The sequence below is a fragment of the Cetorhinus maximus genome, chromosome 6, assembly GCF_964194155.1.
Source record: "Cetorhinus maximus chromosome 6, sCetMax3.hap1.1, whole genome shotgun sequence".
NCBI lineage: Eukaryota > Metazoa > Chordata > Chondrichthyes > Lamniformes > Cetorhinidae > Cetorhinus > Cetorhinus maximus.
Genome location: NC_135884.1, coordinates 72,066,432 through 72,080,069, shown reverse-complemented (window position 1 = coordinate 72,080,069; position 13,638 = coordinate 72,066,432).

The following is a 13,638-nucleotide window of genomic DNA, read 5'->3' as shown; positions in this document are numbered from 1 at the left end:
AAGGGGAAGCTGGAATGAGATTGAGCTGCCCCGCAGCCGCCTCACTTACACAGTGTTGGAGGCCAAGTATGGTGTCAGCAGTGGAGTTCAGCCCACGCAGGAGTGACATCCTGGACCAAGGTCTCCATGGCGCCGACAATCCTGCCAGTGATGACCTCAGTGCATTGGCATGCCGGCGCTATCACCTCAGCCTGAAGGCGGGCCGACTCCTCTATCGTGCCTTGCAACCTGAGGAGTGCAGCGGACATCCCTTCCTGATGTTCCCGAGCTTGCCTTTGCAGCTCCAGCAACTGAGGTATGTCTGAGTCCAGAAGCTCCTCATCTGACTCAGACTCAGCAAAGTTTTGGCCTCCAGCAGCCCTCCGAGTGCCGGATACCTGGGAGGTCCGTGCCACCGCCTGCTGTGGATCAGACAGTGCATTGTGCTCACCAGATTGTGATCCCAGGGCTACTCTAAAGCTAGGTTCCACCGAGGTACATGCCTCTGAGCTGGTGGAGGGTGTGGGTGTGCGCTGGGACGGGTCTTCAGGAAAGGGTTCAGCGGTACCTCTTCTGAGCTTCCCTCAGGGCTTGATTGGAGGCCCTTGATCGTGGAGTCTCTTGCCAGTTTCCCAAATGTGCCTGCGAAAGCAAGGAGAGATAATTAGTGCATGTCAGTGGCCTGTGAAACGGGACACATCATTCACAGCACGGTTGTCTGATGGATGTTGCACTGCTGGATCCTCACTTGGTGGAGCAGCGCCGACCTCCCCATCGGCACAGGACCGGTCCCGGTCATCGCCGGCCAGCTGGATGACTCTGTTTTCAAAGTTGGTGAGGACCTTGATTTCAGGCATTCCTCCACCAGTCTTCAACCTCTCCCTCTTGTTGTGAGCCAGCTTGTCCTGCAGGAGTAGATATGGAGAGAGTGTAAGCAGGATACCTGCCAGGCCAGATGATAAGTATGCCTGGCCCGAGTGATGGACAGGATGAGAACAATGACGGTGTGTGTGAGAAAGTGAATGGTGATGTCCTTTGAACTGGCAGTGAGTGAGATCCCTGTGGATGTGTGATGGGTTTGTGAGTGTATGAGTTGAGAATGATGAGAAGAGTGAATTGGTGGAACAGAGGAGATCATTCATCCTCTTGCGGCATTGAGTGGCTGTCCTCTTTTACAGGGTGTTGGCACTGATCACCGCTGCCACTGCCTCCCAAGCCAAATTAGTGAGGTTGCTTCCCATCCTTCGGGTAGAGGACATAATGGCGAACATCCACTCAGTCCAAAAGGCGCTCGAGGGAAGCGACATTGAACCAGGGGGCTGCAGTCTTTTTGCCTCTCAGGGCTATGTCTTCTTTGCAGCAGTCATGGGCTGGAAGCGCTGGGAGGTTTACCTGCGGTTGCACTTTAAATATGGTGCCCGGCGTGATGAAGCGGCAAGATGGTGGCGTGGCGGGTGAATGAGAGCCCGCCCGCCATGGAAAATGCATGTTTCCCGGGAATGCATAATTAATGCGGTGGGCTTGGGACGATATGGAGTGAAAAGCCGCCATTGCAGCTGGCAGGTAAAATATCCTTCTCCCCGCCCACTACCACACCTAGTGCAAATCTGGGACAATTCCGCCCCCAATGTCCGCGGGTGGCCGATGACTACTGCATGGACTTTCACTGGCTTTTTGGGAGATGCCAACAGGAATGGTCCCTGTCCTCCCCAGTCAGATCTGCTGCCTGCTCCTCGTATGGGGTGAGTGGTCTAATCTCTGGCATCCCCACTCCGGTCTGGGATCTCCCCCTCTTGTTGTAGGCGATATTGTCCTGTACAAACACAGATGGATATACTGTGAGCAGCACAGATGAAAGAGCAGATCATAAGCATGCATGCCTGCTATGTGGGTGCTGAATGATTTCCAGTCAGGGCTGAAGATGCGACTTGTGCATCATGTCACAAGAAATGATGATGTTAAAGTGTATGTGAGCAAATCAGTGGTGATGTCCCCTTTGCTGGCAGTGTGTGAGATCCCTGTGGACTGTAACTCTGTGAATGCCTGATAGCCTTATGAGAGTGTGAGTTTGGAGTGAGGCGAAGGTTCCCTTAATCTGGTAGGGAAAATGAGATCGTTCACCCTATCCCTGCACTGCACGGACAGTCCCCTTCTGGAGTTCACAGGTGCTGACCTCCATGGCGATCTCCAGGCAAGCCGGCGTGGTGAGGTTGGTGGATGTCTTGCTGCCATCTCTGGGATAGCAGACCTCCCGCTGGTCCTGGACTGAACTTTGGGGCTGATGGTTTGGATCTTCTGGGGGCCATCACACACCACAACAAATCCTGAGCTGTAGAGAGTGAATGTGTGTGTGTGGGTGCCATTTAAATATGGCAGCTGGACCTTCAACCCCGTGAGGTAACGGCAGGGTGGACGAATCCCAGTCCGCCCCACCATGAGATACGGCGAAATGCTCACTGACGCTTAAATAATGAGCTGAAAAGCGGACGACCTGGCATGAGAACCTGCCCTGCCACCCAGCATGAATTATGCCAACTTTCTGGCCCATCACTGCACTTAGTCTCCAGAACGGAAAATTCCACCCAACGTGTTATGGTGCATGTTGTTGTGTTTGAGATTCTAATAAACACTGCAGCAAATGCAGAGCAGCCATTGTGTGAAGTGCTGTTTTAGTTACTCTATATCAGGCAGCGAGGCTGAGATTACAAAGTGAGATCCTCCATGAGCTACTGACATAACATCAAAATACTGCAGATGTTAGAAATCTGAAATAAAACAGAAAATGCTGGAAATACTGTACAGATCTGGCAGCATCTGGGGAGAGAGAGACAGAGTTAATGGGCCAGGTTTTCACAGAGTTATCATTTAAACATGGCAGATGAGATCTGGATCTGGAAGTCATGCCCCCATTTCTGACAGATCCCATTTTCACTCGTCAGGGAAAGGGGGAAGAGCATGAAACACACAGGTGCAAATTACAAATTGACTGGGCCATTTAAACCCAGTGTACAGGACAAGCAGTCCGGAATTTCGCTCCAGGAATGGCCTCAGCCCACAGTTTGTGGTCCACAGCTTTATGGTGGAAATGTAAATGCTCTTGAAGGGCAGATAAGGTATGTAGAACTGTCAAGCTGTCATTATTTAAATTCCTTGTCCTTTGACATTTGAAAAAATACTGTTTGCCTGTGTCTGTGTAAGGATAAAAAGTCTGTTCTAGCAGTTTCAGTAGCTGTTTGTTGACAGAACCATAAGTGTTAGTATTATGGCACTAATTCCACTTGACTTCTTTCCACAACCTATCACTATAACAGTGGAAGGTCTGTAATTCCACAGTTTAATTGACAGATCAAACAGGTTATAAAATGATTAACTGTCTTTGATATATGGTTCTGAATACAAATATTTATTTTTATAAGGGATTAAGTACTTGTGGGTATTTAAATGTATTGAATGGGCTTCCATGAATGAGAGACTTTTTTTAATACAATGAAATATATACCCATTGGGATTTATAAGAATGAGAGGTGATTTTATTGAAACATCTAAGATCCTGAAGGACCTTGACTAGGTGGATGCTGAGAGGACGTTTCCCCTTGTGGTAAAGTTTAGAATTCGGGGACACAGTTTAAAAATTAGGGGGGTCTCATCTAAGGATGAGATGAGCAGAATTTCTTTCTCTCAGAGGGTTGTGAGCCTGTGGAATTCTCTTCCCCAGAGAGCAGTGGAGGTTGGGTCATTGAATATATTCAAGGCTGTGTTGGATAGATTTTTAATTGACAAGGAAATCTAGGGTCATGGGAAGCAGCCAGAAAAGTAGAGTTAAGGCCATAATCAGATCAGCCATGATCTTATTGCATGGCAGAGCAGGTTTGATCATCAGAATGGCCTACACCTGCTCCTAATTTTTGTGTTTTTGAGTTCTTACAAAGTCTGTAATAGATATTTAGAACTTTATTTTATTTCATCTCAGCATAGCTGAGGTCTACCTCAGGGGTGAGTTGGCAGGAAGGGTAAAGGGTGCTGGATGGGTGCATGGGTTGATATGAGTTGCCACTAAGTTGGCAAAGGGGCTGTAAGGGGCTATGGGGATAGATGGGTGGCATGCACTGACATGGAGGCTATGAGACGCCATTGAGGTGTGTGGGGGCATGAGTTGGCATGGAGGGTAGGAGAAGCCATTGGGGCTGGGTGGGCAGGCATGGGTTGGCATGGAGGCTATGAGGGGCCATTGGGGGTGGGTGGGGGCGTGAGTTTGCACGAGTTGGGATGGATGAGGCATGGGGAGCGGGTGGGGGGGAGGTGAATGAAAGGGTGTGATGGGTGAGGCCTAGAGGGCCCAATATTTAATAAAACAACTGCGACTAAGTCCCAGAGAAATTGTTTTTTTTCAAACAGCCTGCCTCACCACTCAGCAGCCCCTGTTGTGGGCACCCCCAATCTGCATCCAGGGGCAGCGGGCCTGACACCATCCCACACCCCGTACCCATTCCTGCCTCCATCCCCACCCCCTCACCCCATCGCCTGGGAGCAAAGATCACACAATTCAAGGCACTTCTTCCTGAAGCAGGTGTGGCAAGCGGGGAAATTTCCTGACTCGAGATACTCATCTCGAGAGTGAAAATCCAACCCAATGTTTCAGGTCAATGGCCTGTTGTCAGAACTGGAACACTGGAATTGTTTTAAACATGCTTTATTACAAGTGATGAACTGTGAACACTTGATAGTCAAGTATCTAGTTCTAGGATCTTACAAGGCAAGTGATAACAATAGCCAGGCCATGATATCGCAAAGTATTTCATAATGTACTTATATCCCTACACATGTGAGTGAGTCCACAGAAGACAGTCTGACATGTGGGGTTAATGTTTTCTTCTGAGGCTGTGTTTGGGGCATTGAAGGGCCAGCACTTGTGCACTCTAGCTGGTATACCTCATTTACTTGCATTGCTCCTCTTCACTCACCAGTGTCTAACTGCACTCTCAAGGGTTTGCTCTCTACACAGACCTGTTACCTCATCTTCCTCAACAACACTAGAATCCTCAGGTTTAGCAGAAACTCCGCTCCATCTTCCAAGATTGCAGGTGGCTGTTAAAAGCTGGTCCTAATAGAAACATAGAAACAGGAGTAAGCTATGTAGACTCTCCAGCCTGTTCTGACATTCAGCGAGATCATGGCTGATCTGTGATCTAACTCCATACATCCACTTTTGCCCCATATCCCTGAATAACTTTGATGAACTAAAATCTACCAACCTCAGGTGTCAAATTAACAATTGATCCAGCATCAACTTCTGTTGGGTGATGAGAGCTCCAAATTTCAATCATCCTTTGCATGTAGGAGCGTGCTTTAACTTCATTTCTGAAAGGCCTGGCTCTAGTTTTTAAATTTTGGGTGGAATCATCCCAGAAATCGGCAAAGTCTGACATCGGGCGGGGAAAGCAGCGTTTCACTCATCAATGACAAAGGCGGTTTTTTCCGTCGTGTTGTGCGGCACTTTGTTGAAAAAATGCAGAAGCATGGGCTTCATATCGGATTGGCGGGTGATACACCCGTCCCGCTGTCACCTCAGGCCTTCAGCAATCTAGTGCCATATTTAGAGTGCACAGAGCTAGCACTCTCTAAGGGATCGAAAGCTGCTGGAAAGTCATTGCTGTCAAAGGGAGGAAACATGCTGCCCCCAAATTTTGCAACACCTCACTTGAGCACCTATTGGATGCAGTGAAGGCCGCTTCAATGTCCTCTCCTCCCACTGTGGGTGGAGACCAGTAAGCAAGGTCACCAATCCAGCATGGGAGTCAGTGGCAGCGGTGGTCAGCGCCAATGCCCTGCAAAAGAGGACAGCCACCCAGTGCTGCAAGACGATGAATGATCTCTTCCATTCCACCAGGGTAAGTTACTCTTCTCATCACCCTCAACTCACACACTCTCAAACCCATCACACATCCTCACTCACTGCCAGTTCAAGGAACATCACCATTCACTCCCTCACACAAACCTTCATCTGCCCTGTGGACCATGTCCATCCCGTCCATAGGCCCACTCACCACCCACACATTTCAGGCATCCTTCTCATCTGGCCTAGCAGGTGTCCTGCTTCCCCTCTCTCTCCATCTGTATTCATGTAGGACAAGCTGGCACACAACAAAAGAGAGAGGTCACAGACTAGTGGAGGAATGCCTGACATCAAGGTCCTCACAGACTTTGTAAACAGAGCCATCCAGCTGGCCGGCGAGGATCTGGACCATTCCTGTGCTGATGGTGAGATCGGCGGTGCTCAACCAAGTGAGGATCCAGCAGTGCAACATCCATCAGACAACAATGCTGTGAGTGATGTGTCCTGTTTCACAGGCCACTGCGGTGCACTAATTTTCTTTCCTTGCTTTCACAGGCACATCTGGGAAGCAGCCAAGGGTGCTCATGAGCCAAGTCCTTGACCCCAGCTCTAAGGACACCTTGGAAGAGGAATCCACAGACACTGACATTGAAGTCCCATCACAGCGCTCACCCATACCCTCCACCAGTGCAGCAACGCACACCTCGGTGGGACCTAGTTCTAGAGTAACCTCGGGGTCACAATCTGGTGAGCACATCACACAGCCTGATCCACAGCAGGCAAAGGCAGGGACTTACTAGGCGTCCAGCACTTGTCAGACTGAGAAGCCTCTGGACTCGGTCATAAAAGGCGACAAAGGTAAGCTCAGGAACATCAGGAAGGGATGTCCGCTGCACTTCTCAGGTTGCAAGTTCCGTCCGCTTTCAGTCCGAGGTGATAGCGCCGGCATTGCAACGCACTGAGGTCAACACTGGTAGGGTGGTGGCCGCCATGGAGACCTTGGCCCAGGACATCGGTCCAGCACTGCTGCAGGAGCTGCACTCCATCACTGAGGCACTCGCTGGCATCCATCAGTCAACGCAGGGGGGTGGGGCATCTCGCGCTCACTTCAGCTGCCCCTTCTTCTCAAGGAGTCAACCAGGGGCCCTTGGGCATACATAGGGAGGAGGATCAGCAGGCGCACACCCCGGGGCCATCCACCCAGGTGAATCCGGGAGTGTCTAGCCCATCCAAATCTCCTCTTCCTGTGACCCCAGCAGCTCTAGCTCCCCAGGCCGAGGAGGGTGCCACTCCCACACAGCAGGACCCCGAGAGCAGGTCGGAGCCCTCCAGGCCTCAACCTTCCAGAGGACGCCCGTCAAGGTCATCACAGACAACAGGGTATGGCAGTCGGCGGGCCACCTCTACCTCTGCTGTAGATGTCGGGTCGGGGGAGCACCAAGACATAGTGGCAGGGTTAGAAAGGTCAAGAAGATGGAGTTGCACAATATGGGCATGGGTGTTAATCACTTGTACGTAACATTGACCATTGTAAATACACTCCCAAGAATGTCTCCTCGTCTATGGCTTCTTGTTATGATGAGCAGTATTTGTGTCAATCAGCTGTGAAGCCTTGGTTCCTGCACAAAATGAAGGCAAGTGTCGCAATCCAGGGCCTCTCCCCTGTGCAGTTTGTAACCTTCTGAGCACAGTGAATGTCTAGCTTCAAAGTCAATCTCCAGAGCAGTGATACCTGTATCTCGATGTGGCTTGTGTTTGCTGCAAGAATCTCATACCCAAGCATCACAGGGTTCCTTGATGTTCTCTGTGTGCTCTCACCACCTTCGAGGTGGGGCTGCCTCGCCAATCTTGTCACCATTCCTGACAGGTGAAGGTGTGGTGCTGAAGGGAACAGGCGATGAAGCCTGACAAAGCATCAAGTGCTGTTAAAGTCCATGTGCCCGCTGTATCATCAGGCTCCATTTTCCTGATGGCCTCCTCACAGCAGTATCAGAGAGAGAGACACGAGGGTCAATAATTGTCTCCTAAGCACCACTCTTGGTCTAAGGCCGCCGCACGGGCATCATCAGCCACGTCCTTTGCAGGTAGCCCTGGTCCTCCAGGAGCCAATCCTACAGCCTGTGTTGCCCCTGGAAGATGTCAGGGATCTGAGAACTGCTGAGGATGTACGAATTGTGGATGTTTCCGGGGTATCTTGCACAAACCTGCACGACCCATTTGTTATAGTTGCAGACCAGCTGAATATTGAGAGAGTGGAAGCCTTTCAGTTTACATATTGGACTGCTTGTTGCCAGGGAGATTTACGAACCACCTGAGTGCACTTGATGGCACCCTGAACCTGTGGTAATCTGGAAATCGCAGCAAATCCCAGTGCTCTTGATTCCTGACTTGCCTGATCTCTGTTGAAGTTGACAAAGCTGTGTGCTTTGGCAAAAATGGCATCCATGACTTTCGGGTACATTTGTAGTTGGAGACTTGCGAGATCCTGCACAGGTCCGCTGGAAGGGGCCACTGCCGTAGACATTGTGTGCAGCGGTCAACTTCATCGCCACTGGCAGTCGATGCCCTCCGAGTACCCGTGGCTCCAAATCCTGCAGAAGGTGGCATATGTGAGTGACCAGTTCCCTTGACATGCACAGTCGTCGGCCACACTGGTTCTCGCTTATCATCAGGTAGCACATGCGCTGTCTGTAGACCCTGGGTCTTGTGAGGCACCTACAAATGAAGGCCCTGTGAGGTTCATCTTTTGTGTGTGGAGGAGGCCCTCCCGCACCTTGGTCTTCAGGTTTCTGCCCCTCCCTTTAATGAGCCAGCTGCCTCCCTCACATTCTTCTTCTTCTCTCCTACCTATAAGCAATCAGGCAGACAGTGAGATCACCAGGCTCCATGTTCCTGATGGTCTCCTCACTGCAGTATCAAAGAGAGAGACGCAAAGGTCAGCAATTGTCCATAAGGACAACTCTTGGCAAGTCATCACCTGCGGCTGCCTCTCAAGGCCTCTTAATGCATGACATGTGTCCAGGCCACCACATGGATGCTCAGTGTTTAGTGCGCATGATGGATCATAATGCCCACTCCCAGCAGCGCCCCACACCACATGACCAAGGGGCAACAGCTTTGACCACTCGACTGCATCCTGAACTTTCATCTCAGGTGCAGGCATTCTCCTAAGCTGTACTCCAAGGCTTCGCAGTTTGCTTGCACCATGATGGTGACTTTTCAATGTCTACTTAAACATAATGCAAGGGATTAGGAGTGCACCCCTCCATCAGATGTCCATGACCACCTTTCCCAAGGGGATCCTCAGGCTTGTCCAGTTGTGCAATGGTTCTACAGCACCATAGCACTCATTCGAGTTTGAAGTTTGTGCATGAGGGGTTAACAGTACAGGAGATTCATTGGCACTGTGAGGAATTAGTGCTGCTTGAGTGGGCACATTTGCCTGACAAGGCTGACTCCAAGCATGTCAATTTAGCTCAAGCTAAACGCTCTCAGCTGCAGTGGTGTGTTCATCTTTGACATGTTTTGCCATTAGCCCAGCGACTTCCTTCCCCCCCGCCCCACCCTCTGCGTGTGTTTGTGCTCAAACTTAAGTTGGTGCTGCCATGACCCCACAGCCTTCTCCCCCTTCCTCCTTTGCACTGTTGTCCTTGCTCCAAGGCTGCCTTTTGGGTTAAGAGTGAAACCTGCATCTAGTTTCATTTAGAGTTTTTCTCTGGGAGAATGTTGCCTGCAAGTCTGTGGGTTTGTTTGTATACCTGCATTTTAATGAAGTTTAACAACCCTTGAAGTGGTTTAGGGAAGTTAAAACAAAGTAGGGAACACTGTGTTGTCATCTTGCAGCAGGCAGGTCACAGGGACAGAGTGAAACAGAAAAGCAGTTTGACTTCAGTTGTTAGGACCACAGAAACTGCCAGAGCAGGCAGGCAGGGAACTATAGGGAGCAGGTTTCAAAAGAGAAGCAGAAAGTCCCAGAAACCAGGCAATGGGGAAAAATATCAAAGAACAAGAACAGGGATCGGGAACAGGTCCTGTGCAGTAGAAGTGAAAGCAAGCAGCAGAGGGAAAGGCTCTGAGTTAAAGAGAGCGAGCTGCAGTAAGCCGATTCAAGGCAAAGTGGGCTTGCAAGAAGCCAGAAGATCCGAGAAGACAGCCAAAGGTTGGTGACTCCTTACTATGGGCTTGTGAAGCTGTGATGTTCTGCTGTCACAGCTGAGTATCTGAGAAAGAGAGCATGGGATGTGAAGCTTGGATACACCTGGTGATCCAGGGGAAAGGAACATCCAAAGGAGAGTTTGAAACCCTAGAGGTGGACACTTGTGGAAGGCATCTGAGAGAAAGCATCATTTGGAAGAAGATTCCAAAGCAAGTTCTTCAAGAGTGGAAATTGGAAACCCTCATGTGAGAAATTGAATTCAGTGAGACTGGTTGGTTCACAGTATGAAAAGCATCTGGAGGGAGTTGATGAGAGATCCATAGCATCTATTTGGGGTGGCATCAGTCACTTCGTTTCAGAGTGTGGTGTGTCTGACCATGGGTCACCTGTTAGTTTACATGATCTGTATACTTACTATGAACATTAGAGTGTAAGATAGCTTTTGTAACTTGCATTATCCTTACGAATCTGTATATATCTGTAAAGGTATAGTTGTGGGTGAAGGAGTATTGTAATATAGTTCATCTTTTCTTGTTTAATAAATGTTTTATTCTTTTGTTGAAAGTTCATCAGCTGACTCCTGTGAATCTGTTCAGTAGCCGCCCTCCGTGTTTCTAAACAAAAAATAAAAGTTAGGATCCATCAAGCCGGGTTCCACCCTGGGATCAGGCCTGTCCAGTAGTAACATTAGCTGGAATCATAACACAGTCGCGAAATCACCCCAACATGGGATTTAAATGTGATGTGGGGAAATTATTCCAGTGTGTGGCCACAATAATGAGATGCAAATTTATTAAAATTAAGTTCCTGATGTTTGATGGCAGGAAACGCATCTCGCCATTGACAGGGGAAGCGGACAATTGTGACCTGGATTTACGTTGTTGGGAAACATGACTAGGGCCTTCTCGTGAGGTTCTCTGATCTTGTCACCGAACACGCCCATTACAATCAGGCACCAATCCTTGCTTATGTATCCTAGCTTTTAATCCCAATCAGCGAAATACTTTCTATCTACCCAGTCAGCTCTCCATCAACCTTGTAAATTCCAGGGCATACAAGCCTAGTTTGTGTATCCTCTCCTCAATTTAACCCTTGTAGTCCAGGTATTACTCCATGCTGCATACTCCTTCCAAGGTCCGTATATCCTCCCTAAGGTGTGGTGACCAGAACTGCTCTCAGTAACTCTAGGTGAGGTCCAATCAGGGCTTTGTATATCTGAAATATGGCTTGTTTCCTCCTGTATTCTGGTCCTCTAGATATAAATGCCAACATTCCATTTGCCTTTTTGATTATTTTCTGTGCCTGTTCAGGACATTTTAATGATCTGTGTACTTGGACCGCCAAGTCTCTTTGGACCTCCACTGTTTCTAGTTTTTCACCATTCAGAAAGAATCCTGTTTTATTCTTTTAGATCCACATTGGATGATCTCATATTTGTCTATATTGAAATCCATTTGTCACAGTTTTTCCAATTCATTTAATCTATCAATATGCCTTTGTAATTTTATGCTTCTGTCTTGTCTTCACTGCTAATAAAGCTGCCTATATTTGCATCATCAGAAAATTTGGATATGTGGCTTTATAAATGCTTCAAAACATCTGAGTGATTAGTAAATGCGGTGAAAAGTTGAGGCCCCAACACAAATCCTTGCGCCAAGTAGAGTACATGCCCATTATTCCTATTCTCTGACATCTTCCGCTCAGCAAATTTCCTAAACATGTTAACAAATTATCTTCAGTTCCATGAGTTTCAACTTTAACTAACAGTCTCTTATGTGGAACTTTATCAGATGCCTTCTGGAAGTCCATATAAATAGCATCCATAGACATTCCTTTGTCTTTAGTCACCTCTTCAAAAAATTTAGACTCATAAAACATGACCTACCCTTTATGAATCCATGCTGGCTCTTTCTAATCACCTGAAATCATTACTCTATCCTTAATTATAAATTTTAATAATTTCCTCATAACAGATGTTAAATGAACTGGTCGCTCATTCCTGTTTTCCCTCTCTCACCTTTCTTAAATAGCAGAGTGAGATGCGCCATTTTCCAATCTAAAGGAACAGTTTGCGAATTGTTTCCACAGATCTGTGTGAGTATTGACCTTTCAGGAGGTGGTCAATCCCTCCCTCTTGTTGCCTGCACCATGATTCTCCCTAAGGACCACATGCTAACAACACAGCTTCTTACAGTTTGGAGCCAATAATATCCAGAGCAACAGTATGAGATTTCATGAGAGGCAGTATCACTCCTCTCCATGACCTGCAGTACTGGGGTCTCCTGTATAAGTGCTGTCCTGTGCTCTATGGAAGATGGCAATGCAATACTCTTCTGTACAGGTGCACACTTGGATGGTGAACTCCGCAACAAGAGACTGTGGATGTTAGAGCCTTCTGTGATAGATATCAAAGACTTGTGGCGTTGCTGACATGTTATCCTCCAATGTGAGGCATACCTCACATTGTTGAGTCCCTCCAGCATCCTGCCCAATGAAGGTAGGTCGGCACAACCATGGCCATTGCCCATCTACAATGCGCTATGATATGGTAGGTGGTATTTGCCAGGCTGAGAAAATCCCAAAATAAAAGCAGGCCAAGCTATCACAACGATTTTGCAATTTGTATTTATTACAAGAAGGTTTGTGCACTGAAGTCTGAAGTAAAGAATCCACTACCACCTTTGGAGACTTTAAAGATGAAATTAAAACATTTATTAACAAAAGAAAAGAAAAAGTTAAACTTACAAGATGACAGTTACATAATTAAACTTATCCTGTGTAATAAGTTTATTCCACTTTCCCAAAAGATTTCTACTTAACTAGGCTCCCAACTGCACACCCCTTTCAGCCAACAGTCCAAATAGATTCTTAATCTATAAATCATCCAGCAATATTACCACAAGCACCCACTGTTGCTATAAGGGAGGTGTTTCACATCTTCTCTCTCCCTCTCACTCGACAATGGAATTCCAAGGCTTTTAACAAAACCTTGCTCTCTGGAACATGCAAACACTTCTCTGGGGTGACTAGAAGCTGCTTTTTCACAGGTTTGTTTCGTACAAGATCTTTCAAGATCTCACATGGCCACTCACCATATAACTTTCAACTTTCCTTAAATATATTTCCTCCCTTTTGATCCATAAGCTCCATTGTTTCACCCTTTCTTTGGAAGTTACTTTTCCCAGAATATAAAAATCTTTCATATTGTCCTTATGGCCAGCACGTTCAGGAAATATAAACTTAAGAACTTTGCCTTATCTATTTTGCCAGTTGTAAAACATTTTATCATGTCTCTTTGAAATTCAACCTCTCAATTTATGAACAAATGCAAACATTAGCTCTAATCTATTTACCTATCTTACTTAGCTCATCCATTTCCATTTCAAAATGCCTGCTTTTATACTTAACCCCTTTGATGATTCATACCTTGCAGTCTGATCATCTTTAGTTTAATTAAATTAATCACACACACACACACACTATAGCCCCATAAGCCTGTTTTAAAATATCCCACAGAAAAAAATATTTCCTTCATAGATGTTACAGCCTAAAGGCATTTCTCCATTAAGTTAGTGCCTCAGTGCTTGATGTGTAGGGCTTGCTCAGGAGGTTGCACTGTACAAGGTAAAAATACCTACACTTATTGGCAGCACAGGGTTTTGGTCAGGGA